Raw genomic sequence first — 11,633 nt, forward strand, 5'->3', positions numbered from 1 at the left:
TTCTGTTTAGTGGTTGCAAAGGACATATTGTCCGGTTAGTGAGGCAGTTTTGATGAGATTGTCATCACAGAGCAATCTCTTAAATAAGCCTCCCAAACAGTTCACCTCCCAGACCTTGACTCTTCTCTCAAGCAGAGTGCTAGGTGTACAGTGTACAGGTGAGCGCTCAAGCAGGGACCATCAGTCAGTGGGATGAAGAGAGGACAAGAAAAGATTAATGACTTGATGTCTCTGGTGCCATTTGCCACACAGTGTAGCTGGTTGTATTTTTGCTGGCCCTGTGTTGTACCTTAATTGGCCCAAGAGGTGTCAGGCTCACATGAAAAGGTTGTGTTTTCATTGATTTGATCTATACTCATCGCTGAAAATAAACATTCAAACAAAAGATCATATAGGAAATCTGTTTCATTAACATGCATTTAGCTTTAAAGAAAATATAGAAAGGTCCTTCAGCCTGAATTGTTCTAGGACCTAAGAATCTGAGTCACTGGGCCTTGTGGATTAAAATGTTATGAACTCACAGAAACAAGTGTAGTCACTGTCTGGTTTATTGATTTGTACCCCTGTATAATTTTTTATAACTTCATTGCCCCGTACGGCACATGTTAATGCTTTTGTGTCCTTTGCCTAACCTGATATTGCTCTTCTCCCCAAAGTCATCTTGCTGGGCTGCTTTGTGGTGCTCTTAGCACATGTGCAAGCAGACAGCAGTGTCATTGAGCAGTGCTTCCGCGATAACGATTACAAGCACCTGCTGGAAGACGTGAAGCAAGGCCTCATCAGGACTGGCCCTCCGAAGAACTTTGTGATTGTTGGAACAGGGATCTCCGGATTAATCGCTGCCAAACTCCTGGAAGATGCTGGACACAATGTATGATTTTCACATACTGCCTCAGGAGGCAGCAGTCTCACCCTCAGCTCCTAGAGGGTCTAGCGTCTTCAGAATTTTGTTCATACTCCATGATTTGCACAGTTAGACATCTACAGGCTGGTCTTGTACTTCTGAAGGTCTTGGATGGCCAATTAGTGAAAATAATCACATTGCTAATGGCAGTAAAAGCTCAGGTAATTAAATGACCATACTTATAAATGACCATACTTATCCGGTAACATAGGGAGCAGTGGCACTGTGGCTAAGGATCTGTGCCTATGGCTGGAAGGTTCACATCCTGCAGCTGGCAGAGAAATCCTGCCCTGTTGGGCCCTGAGTAAGGCCCTTAAACCCAGCTGCTCTAGGGTCACTGTATAAATGGCTGACCCTGCGCTCTGACCCCAAGCTTCTCTCTCCCTGCCTGTGTGTCTCATGGAGAGTAAGCTGGTGTATGCGAAATGACAAATTCCTTATACAAGAAATTATATATGGCTAATAAGTGATCTTATCTTATGACATTAATCATGTAGACAAACTTTGAAACTCAGGAGGAACAAAAACAAAAGATACTAGACGCTCCATGAACTGACCCTCAGACCCCTGTTCTGATTTGTGAGGGACAGTTATTATAATGTTCCAGCCTGTTGGTCTCTCATGTACAGTACATTATTCTAGTATAGAACAGGTTAAGATTGGTTCAGCAATTCTGTTTCCACCCAACTGCTTGACAATCCTCTTGGCAGAGCAGGCTGACATGGGGTGCTTGAGGATGGAAGGTGTTAGAATCCTGCCTGGTGTTCGTGGTAACTGAAGTGGCTCAGGACTGAGTAAATCCTTCCACACCTCATCCACTGATGCTATATTACTCTTCTAATCCGGTTTGAATTTTGGAGACCTTAAGTTGCAATATTGATTCAGCAAAGATTTTATGGAATGTTCTCATGTTTATTTATTTTCTTAAAAAACAAACATTTCATTCACAAGGGCCAAATTATGCTATGGTGCTAGGTGGCCATGAGTTTTTTTTAATTAGATGTGATGTATAAGAGATTTATGGACAGATAGCAACATAATTTGCAAAACAGGAATATTTTGTGGACACTGTATTGTCAGTAATACAGTTCGAAAACAGCACCTTCAGAAAAGAACACATTCAGAAATTCTTGTTTTCAGCATTTTAAAAAAATATTTATTCACGCGGTTAGCTTGCTTTATTCCATTTGAGAACTGGAGTACCAGGTGGACACAAGCAAAAAGGATCCATGCATGGAAGGTGGAGCTCTCTCCTCTCTCAGCTGTTCGGAGTTGAAGGAATACATAAATGCCACTCCCAGCACATAAACACTGACACGGAATACACTTGGGATTGATGGTACCACATGGAGAATCTGGCACAGAATGGTGTTGAGCAAAGGAACCATTAAAATATCCCAGACAGGACACATTTTTTTTCTATTGGCTACCATTCTCCACAAACTTCAGATCACTAACAAATTTTTATTGCAGTAATATTCTTGCCAATATAGTATTGCAAATAGTACCCCAGCAGGAACCTGTCATTGCATTGTGACAGCATTAATTAAGATAATCGTTTCAGCTGACCTTCCACTAGAGGTCAGTAGGTCTTCCGTTCATCGAAAACTGCATTACATGATTCATCATAGGACTAATTAAATAACAGGTGAAGGGCTGCAGGCCATATTCCTACAAAGGATTAATTTAAACTTAGTTTGGTATATAAAGAGACACTCAGAGTAGTAGTAGGTGTTGGGTTTTGTGTTGAGTATAGTCCTTTGATTGAATAAAGTTTCTTTATGGTAATTTGATTTAAGTGTGTTTCTTTATGTGCTTGGTACCCATCAGTCAGCAGCTGAGAGGTAGGCCTGTCACAGTCCTGTTACCCTTGCCCTCTGTACCCACAGTGACTTGTTCTTTACAGGTCCAGATCTTGGAAGCCAGTGACAGAGTCGGGGGACGCATTCTCACCTACAGGAATGAGAGCAGGGGCTGGCATGCAGAGCTGGGCACCATGAGAATTCCTGCAACTCATGAGTGAGTGTTTCCCTGGAGTGCTAGCTTCAGGATTTGATAAGGCACAATATGACCTAAAATAGTGCTGATGTTTAACTTTTTACTATTGAGTAAATTGGTAGAACAAGATTGTGATTATTGCTGCAGCTGAGATATTAAATGGTCATGCCAGGCTATTTAACAATATTAGCCTGAAATTGTGAACACATGATTAGCATGCAGCTCCATATTAAAACCAAAGTAACAGCTGCTGCCCTCTAGTCGTTCTAAAAGTAGGGAACTAACTTTAACCTCCTCATATACTGTACAGTAGTTTAAGCATCTTGGTAGCGTACTAAGCAGAACACTGGATCACGTTAGAATGTTCCTGTATATAGTGGAAATGGAATATAATGGAACTGTAACTAAGAAATTCTCCAAGTGATGGATCATGTTGTAATTAATTAAAATTGCTTTCTGTTAAATCACAATTATTTTTAATTAAGCTTATTAAACATCATTAGATACTTTATTAATTCTGTGAGGGAAATTGCAGTGCAACAGCAGACTGGCATAGTCAACACAGCACAGTGTAACAAAATGATACAATAATACAATAATACAATAATACAATACTGTCAGTAGAGTCAGTGAGAAGTGCAGTTAAAAGTAAAAAATGGAGTATACAGAATTGAACAGTACAGAAGATACAAAACAAACCAGAATATACAGTACACAAAAAGATGTATTTCACATTATAAATATATTGCACAAATCACCCAGCATATATTGCACAAAAATCAGGTCAATGTCAATGTTGCCCCCGCCCAGACACATAGTTGAAAAGTCTTATGACCTTCTGTAGCGCTCCCTGTCACACCATGGTTGAATCAGCCTATTGCTGAACATGTTCTTCATTCTAACAAGCATGTCATAGAGGGGGTGAGAGACGTTGTCAATGATGGTCATTAATTTGGACACCATTCTCTTCTCAGCCACTACCTCCATGGGGTCCAGATCAGACCCAAATGATAGAACTTGCTCTTTGATGAGCTTTTTCAGCCTGTTGGCATCCCCTGCTCTAACCCCAGAGTCATTAATAAATGACTAAGTCTGTTACATTTAGATCTAATTCATGTAGAGCCTTTAGAATATGATTGTGAATATTCTGGCAATTGAAGGAAATACACTCCATTGAAATGTATGCACTGTAAGTGTTAAATGTGCTCACATCTGAGTAATGAATATTTTTTATTGGGATGGAATTCTACACTTGTGGTTCTCAGGGGAAATCAGGGATCTTGAGGGATTAGGGGTACAAAGAAATAGTTGTGTAGGGAAATTTGAGCATTTGCTTTAGAGCAAAAAAACTTAGACGAAGAGCAAAAAATACCCCCTGAAAGTGCATAAGACTCAACTTTATAGTACAGCTACAGTACAGTATATGAGAGCAGGGGCTGGCAGAGCTGGGCAGAGCTGGGTGCCATGAGAATTCCTTCAACTCCCGACAGAGTGTTTCCCTGTAGTGTTAGCTTCAGAGTTTGATAAGGCACAAGAGGAGCTGAAATTATGGTGCTTAGAAATAAAAGCTATTACAATTTGATTCAATTCAAATCTATAGCTGCTGTACTCATTTCTTTCCTGACTAATTGCAATTCAGTTTTGCACTAGTAGTTACAGACCCTCATTTGGTGTAGTTTAGCATGAATGCACTTCTTAAATTAAATTCTTAAATTAAAACCTTATTTGTCTGGGAGTTACTCAGTTATACGAACATGAGACAAACAGTAATTATATTAACATGGCCTTTATAATAACTTATTAATCAGATGAATTGAAATGCTCTGAATCGGGTGCCTCCAGAGGTTTGTGCTCATCAGAACAACATTAGAACAACAACACTAGAGCCCTCAGCACCCTACTAAGCACAAGTTCAGATGCTCTGCAGCTTTGTTCCACACAATTTTTTTTGCAATTGAGCTCAGAGCTGGAAATATACTTCACAAGGTGCCATATTAACTAGTCAGCGAATTAGAAAGCAGCTGTGTGCTGTATCAAAGTCCATTGCAATTGACCTATTATATTCTGCTCAAGCAACAGTTAGAGTTCACTGACCGTGCAGTGCAGTAGTCAGCATTGCTGCCTTGCAGCTCTGGGTCTCTAGGGTCAATAATAGACCTGAGGTGCTGTCTATGTACAGTAGTTTGCTCTCCCTCTGTTTGTGTGGATTTCCTTGAGGTGTTTTTCTCCCACAGTCCCAGAGTATACTATTAGATTAATTGGCTTTTAGGAAAACTGGCCCTGGTGTGAGTGTGTGCGTGTTTCTGTGTGGCCTGTGATGGACTGTTGTCTTGTAAAAGGGGTACCCTGCTTTTTTGCTTGTGGCTTGCTGGTATAGGCTGTGGCTGCCCCATGACCCTGCACTGGGAAATGGATGGGTTCATTCTCTACACTTGTCTAATAAGGGGTTTTCGATTTTCCTCTTCAAACATGCCTCAATCAAGAGGTTTTATTCTCCACTGGGATGTAACGTGAATAAAGAAGTGATGGAGATGCTCATGCATTTCAAAATGGAGTTGAGCTCTTTCATCCTTGTGTTGACAGGGCATCCTGAATGTCAGATTATTGACAATTACTATCGGGCCCCTGATAAAAGATGCTTCTTGCAGCTTCCTTTATCACTGGTGACTGAATTGGTCCCGGTGTTATTGAGCTGAAGCTAATCAGCAACTAAACTTAACTTAAGATTAAAAGCATCCCCCAGCTCTTACAGGCTGGTAACTTAAACGGAACTACAATCCATTTTCTAACCTGTCTTAGAAAAATGCAGGGAGCTGGATGTCATGAGTCAGGATACAGGCTGTCCATCGCAGGACAGACATAAACTCAGAAATGCACACACCAGGGCCAATTTTCCTAGCAATCAGTTAAGATACCAGTACTGTGTGTTTCTGGACTATGGGCAACAACACACAGAACATGGTGAGAGCACACAACCTCCCATCAGAGAGCTTTCCACAGAGGTCTAGACCTGAACCCAGGGCTCCAGTGCACATCTAAGATGTTTTTTCCTTTATCACTCTAGGTCATGATAGGTCATCACTGATTATCTTGATCTTGTGAGTGTCTAGATTTCTAAGTAGCAGAATTCTAAGCATCCTGAAGAATCATTCCCCTTCTCAAGATGTCTTCTTGACTAACATGTGGTTTTCAAGCTTTTCAAAAGTCTAATAAAGAAACTTTGTGTTCTGAAAGCTCTGTGTTCTGAAGCCATATTTCCTTTACATTGAGTGAATGCCTTCCTCTGGAAAGACAAGTTTTAACTTAAACCAAGCACACACACCCCAGGTCCCTGAACAGGAGCTTTAAACAATATTTTGGACAAAATTTGTCTTGTCTTACTGCTGGATTTTAATATGAGACTCAACAGTTTTGTGGTAGAACTATTACAGTATATCAAAATATTAACATGATCATATCTTTTTAAGACAACAGTTACCTAACAGAGGAATTTACATTCTGATTTTTCTCAGCTCTGCATTTAAATGTTCTGTGTTCTGTAACTCTTGTGATATTTTCAGACTAGTCCTTCACTATGTACAACACTATGGACTCAAATTATCTGAGTTCATCCACGCAGATGAAAGCACATGGTACTTTACTAATGGGAAACTCAACCGGGTGCATGATGTTGATAAGAATCCAGATCTTCTGGGCTACACTGTGAAGGATTCTGAAAGGGGGAAATCTGCTAAACAGCTGTACTCTGAAGCCATCAGAAAGGTAATATATCCATGAGAGTTCTGACTGTGATGTTCACAATCTAGAGGATCATGTCTAATGGGGTAGATTAAAGGTTTTCAATGTGAACCCAGAAAGATGGGTGGGTAAATAGACCCCTTCCTTGAATCTGTTCTAACTTTTACCCTGGACTACTGGTTTGGTGACCTGTATCTGAGAAGCAAGAACAAACTGGGGAGACTTGTGAAAATATGTCAGAAGGTCATTTATGCTGATCTTCCAGCTCTCTCCATTCACGTGTTTTGCGTAAAGCACAATCCATCTGTGATTACCCTTCTCACCCCCAACTCCAAAACCAACAGATTTAAGTTCTCATTCATACCTGTAGCCATATCCTTACTTACCCCTTGACCTTCAATTTAAATATGTCTGTATATTGTTGGTTCTGTCTTTTTTTCCCTGTTTGTCTGTACACCAATGTACACCAACACTGCTGCTGTAAAACAACTTGTCCCCCGGGGATAATAAAGACACTCTCTCTCTTTTCATCACTGGCCTCATGAATCTATTTTGGACTGTAGGATTTCCATAGTGAGACATGAGTGACTAATTGAATCCCAATAGCTGAGACAATATGATTGGACGAAAGCTGAAGCTGATGGTAAACCAGAATAGCAACCCTTATGTGGAGAGCAGAAATGCGTCTGCTCTACTTTAGAGATGGTATACTTCCTCTAGACCAGCTGTCCTAGTTAGAACTGAAGAACTGGTGGATTTCAAAGTATACTAGGAGATTTTAGTCAAAAAGCAGTATCTTCTGACCTGAAGCTCAAGCCTGGTCACAAACAGAATTTGCAACAGGAGAACAATAAGAAGCTTGTATTAATCTCAATGTCCAGAAGGTTAAAATCAAGATCAGTGCTGTTAATTGGTAAGTGAAGTCTCTAGTGGCACATTGATGTGATGAGCTGAGTTTTAAAATGAGAACGGTCATCATCTAAGATTTTATGTGAAAGATTAATAATATGTCACTCTGTTAGACATGTTATTGAGCTCAAGAAAAATTAGATTATCATGGCCTTGATGATCTAAGAGAATATTTTTTCATCTAGGTCATTGATGAAATTGAGAAAGATCCATCACAGTGCCAGCGTGTCCTCAAGAAATATGATACCTATTCTGTAAAGGTGATGTTGGCTGTTGGAACGTTGGAGTTCTGATCATGATGGTTTTTAGCATTAATTATCCCCGCAGTGTATAGAGAAAAAAATGTTGATGATCATATTTTATTATAATAATCATGTTTGAGCCTTCTACAGATACATTCATAAAGTGAAATATACTGTAGATACACCTTACACTGTAATTTGGCAAAAGTCTAAAGATTAAACCACTTCAGTGTTTGTTTACAGATCTAGTTTAGTTTTTTTTTAATGATTGGTATCTGATGGCACAGTAGTTAGCATTGACAGAAGACAACACATCCAACTACTAGTAATTAAATAGATTAAATTAAAATAAATCTGTGATTTTTGACCATGTTATCTTCTTTTACAAAGAGCTTACAAGTTCCAAGCTTTAAAAACTGTATATTACCAGTCAAAATGGATTTTTGATTTGTCTGCTCTGTGTCTCAACAGCAATATCTAAAGAGAGAAAGTAACCTCAGCTAACATGCTATCCAAATGATTGGAGATGTCTTAAACGCACAGTCCCTGTTTTACACGGCCTTCAGCGAAAATCTGAGGAGGGAGAATGACATCAATGATGACGTCAAGTGAGATTTTTAAACCTGTGGCATTTTCTTACGTAGTAAAACTAGGTTTGGAAGGAAGAACATTTTGCAATACTGACAATTACAATGATGACAGTGGAGTAACTACAAAGTAATTCAATTTAATTCAAAATACTTTATTCATCCCCTATGGAGTAATTTAAGAGTCAGCACACAAGCCTGAGTGACAAGCTGTCAGTGCTGTCTGTTTATGATGTATACCTTGTTGGGGAGAAATACAGTACTTTACAAATGTCATGCATTGCAATTCCATCTTACTTATATAAGGGTAAACTTGTTTAAACAACTTGTTAAAAAGGAAAGTTGGAGGAAATTTCATTTAAGAATGAATGTGTATTGGGCAGTACAGTGGTGCAGCATTTAGCATCGCTTGGGCCCTGGGTTCAATCCCAGACCTGGTATGCTACCTGCACGGAATTTGTATTTTCTTCCTGTTTTTGTGTGACTTTCCTCCCACAGTCTAAAGGTTTACTGGTAGTTTCACTGGCATCTGGGAGAACTTGCCCTGGTATGAATGTGTGTCTGTATCTGTGTGTTTGCTCTGTGATGGACTGGCGTACCCTACATTCCATTGCTTGCTGGGATAGCCTCCAACTTCCCAGTGACCCTGAATTGGAAGAAATGGTTAGAAAGTGAATGGATGGAGTTAATGTATCACTTTCAAAAGTATCTCTACAGGCTACATTAGAAAGGTTAGAAACAAGAGGAGGCTATTCAGCCTGTTTGGTAGTTTAGTAGTTAATTGATCCAAAGATCTTATCCAGGTGTTTCTTGAAAGATTATCAGCTTCAACAACATGGCTGGGCAGCTTGTTCCACAGTCCCACAACCTTCTTCCTTTGCGTGAATAAGTCTCTCCTACATAGATCTGCGGAGCTGATCTGATAATTTATTCAAATTTTCCCACACCCTCAATTAATTCATTTATTCCAAAAATGGTCCCTTGAACAAGTTGCCTTAAACAGCTCAGGAGGTGCTCAGTTCGGCCCTGGGTCTATCTGACATCCTACCTCTGGAGTCCTACAGCTTTAAACATCTACTATCTCTTTTCAACATAATGTCTGCATACCATACTGTGCCTGTACACTTTTTCTGTCTCTGTTTTTCTGTTGGCAGCATTATGATTCACTTATTTCTTTCTGTATAGTTGAGCCTCCTCATCCTGTGGTCAGGAGGCTGCCTCTTAACCAAACAAGTTAAGCCAAAACTTATTATACTTACAGTAAACACTCAAATGTTTGCAAAGCATCTGAGTCTTGGGCGTCATTATTGCTCATAAGGTATACTGTACAGTATAGTCCCTGATAAAGAATCTTGGATATTTTCTGCAGTCCTACAATTCAGTTAGAACTCGTGACTGATCACTAAATCAAAGAGAAACATGACCTAGAACTTTTGCAATAAAAACATTTTACAAACTCATTTTAACATTTTAAATATTTTTTCCCTTCTTTTCATTAACAAGTTGATACCCCACCTATGTTATTGACGGGGCCCTCGTCTGAGGCAAAAACAGCCCTCTGATCAATTATTATTTATCATTTAGGAACTCCCAGCCTCAGAACAACATTCCATTCTGCTTCATTGTGCTTCCCTACAACCCTAACACACTCTCTATTTCCAGGACTATTAACAACTTCCCCATCTTACAGGATGATCTCTCCACTGTACTCCACTGTTTCCAACCACCCAATCATCTCATACTGCCAGCCACCTAATCTGCATAACCTTCTTGTTAACAGTTCCCTAGACCGCCTTCAGCAACCATCCACACCAAATACTTTCCCTTGCAACAGAACTTGCTGAATCACTTGTAAATGTATATCCCATAGCATGCATATTCACAGCCCCTCTAGACAATTCCAGATCACTTCCGATGGCATCTTGTATTTCCAGCAACGTTATTTACTGCATCTCTTGCAGAAAATTCCTCTTTCCTCTCTTTCATTCCCACAGTTTCCCATTTCACCTCTAACAGCCATGATCATACTTATCTCTCCGTCTCCGTCTCAAAGAGGGGTCTGGGAATTCCTCTTCCAGAAAGACATCCAAAACCAAACTAATCATGAAACTAGGATCCCACCTTCTCCCTTCTCCCAACAACAGACTTTTTACTTCATACCACCTGAGTGTCGATGCTGCTTCTCTCGTGCTCCCATCTCTTCACTACTATTGGCATTTGTTCTCCCATGTTATATCAACTGCCAGTTTTCCTCTCTCCCTCATCCCTGAAGAAGGCTGCACAGCCAAAATGTTGTGTAGCTTTTAATTTATTTTATTTTCAGCATGGAATAAACCTTAACCTGTTCCTTTGCAGCCTGACGAAGTCATCAACTTGAACTTCTGACAGAACTGGAAAATGATAAGTCAAATGAATAATACAAATGATCTGTCCTTCTTATCTTTTTACCCCAGATTTTACAAAATAGATGGAGGCACAGATTGGCTGCCTCAGGCTGTGAGAAAAGACCTTCGGAGCACCAGTGTGCTTCTGAATTCAAGAGTTTTGGAAATAAATCAGACCAGCGAGGGCGTCCAGGTTGCGTACAGAGACAAAACGGACAACTCAGTTAAAACGACCTCAGGGGACTACCTCCTCTTCACCAGCACGGCCAAGGCTACTCTGATTGTCAGATTTAACCCCCCTCTCCCCCTGCGCAAAAGAGTAGCCCTGCGGAACATCCACTATGACAGTTCAACTAAAATATTCCTGGTCTTCAAGGAGAAGTTCTGGGAGAAGGAAGGCATCCACGGGGGTATGTCCATCACAGATCGCCCATCACGGCTTATCTACTACATGAACGAAGCATTTGAGAGCGGGGTCAGTGTGGTGCTGGCCTCTTACACCTGTTCGGACGAGTCCCTGTTCTTCCTGGGGATGAGCGACGAGGACTGCCAGGAGCTGGCGTTGAGAGACCTGGCGGCCATCCACAGAGAAGGAATCCGCGATCTGTATGAAGGAGGGGTGGTGAAGAAGTGGAGCCTGGATGAGTACAGTCTGGGCGCCTATGTGCTCTTCACACCCTTCCAGCTGACAGATTATTACCAGGACCTGTTCAAGCCATTTGAGAGAGTCTACTTTGCAGGAGAGTACACTGCTCTGCCTCACGCGTGGATTGAGACGTCCATCAAGTCCGCAGTGAGGGCAGCCTCGCAAATGAACAATAAGTCTGCTGAAGATGTTTCACACATAAAGACAGAATTTTAAGAAAGGGCT

General features: G+C 40.6%; 1 long non-coding RNA gene and 1 pseudogene across 1 annotated transcript; both read left to right on the forward strand.

Annotated features, from left to right (window-relative positions):
* Nucleotides 1-2,616: 2,616 nt before the first annotated feature.
* LOC148646972 (uncharacterized) lies at nucleotides 2,617-7,809 on the forward strand. Its single transcript, XR_015927511.1, has 3 exons — nucleotides 2,617-2,923; nucleotides 6,463-6,664; nucleotides 7,735-7,809. It is a non-coding gene; the product is annotated as an uncharacterized LOC148646972 (long non-coding RNA).
* A 2,923-nt stretch (nucleotides 7,810-10,732) lies between these two features.
* LOC148646973 (L-amino-acid oxidase pseudogene) lies at nucleotides 10,733-11,633 on the forward strand (annotated as a pseudogene).

Source organism: Lepisosteus platostomus, chromosome 16 (assembly GCF_059453375.1).
Source record: "Lepisosteus platostomus isolate fLepPlt1 chromosome 16, fLepPlt1.hap1, whole genome shotgun sequence".
Lineage (NCBI taxonomy): Eukaryota > Metazoa > Chordata > Actinopteri > Semionotiformes > Lepisosteidae > Lepisosteus > Lepisosteus platostomus.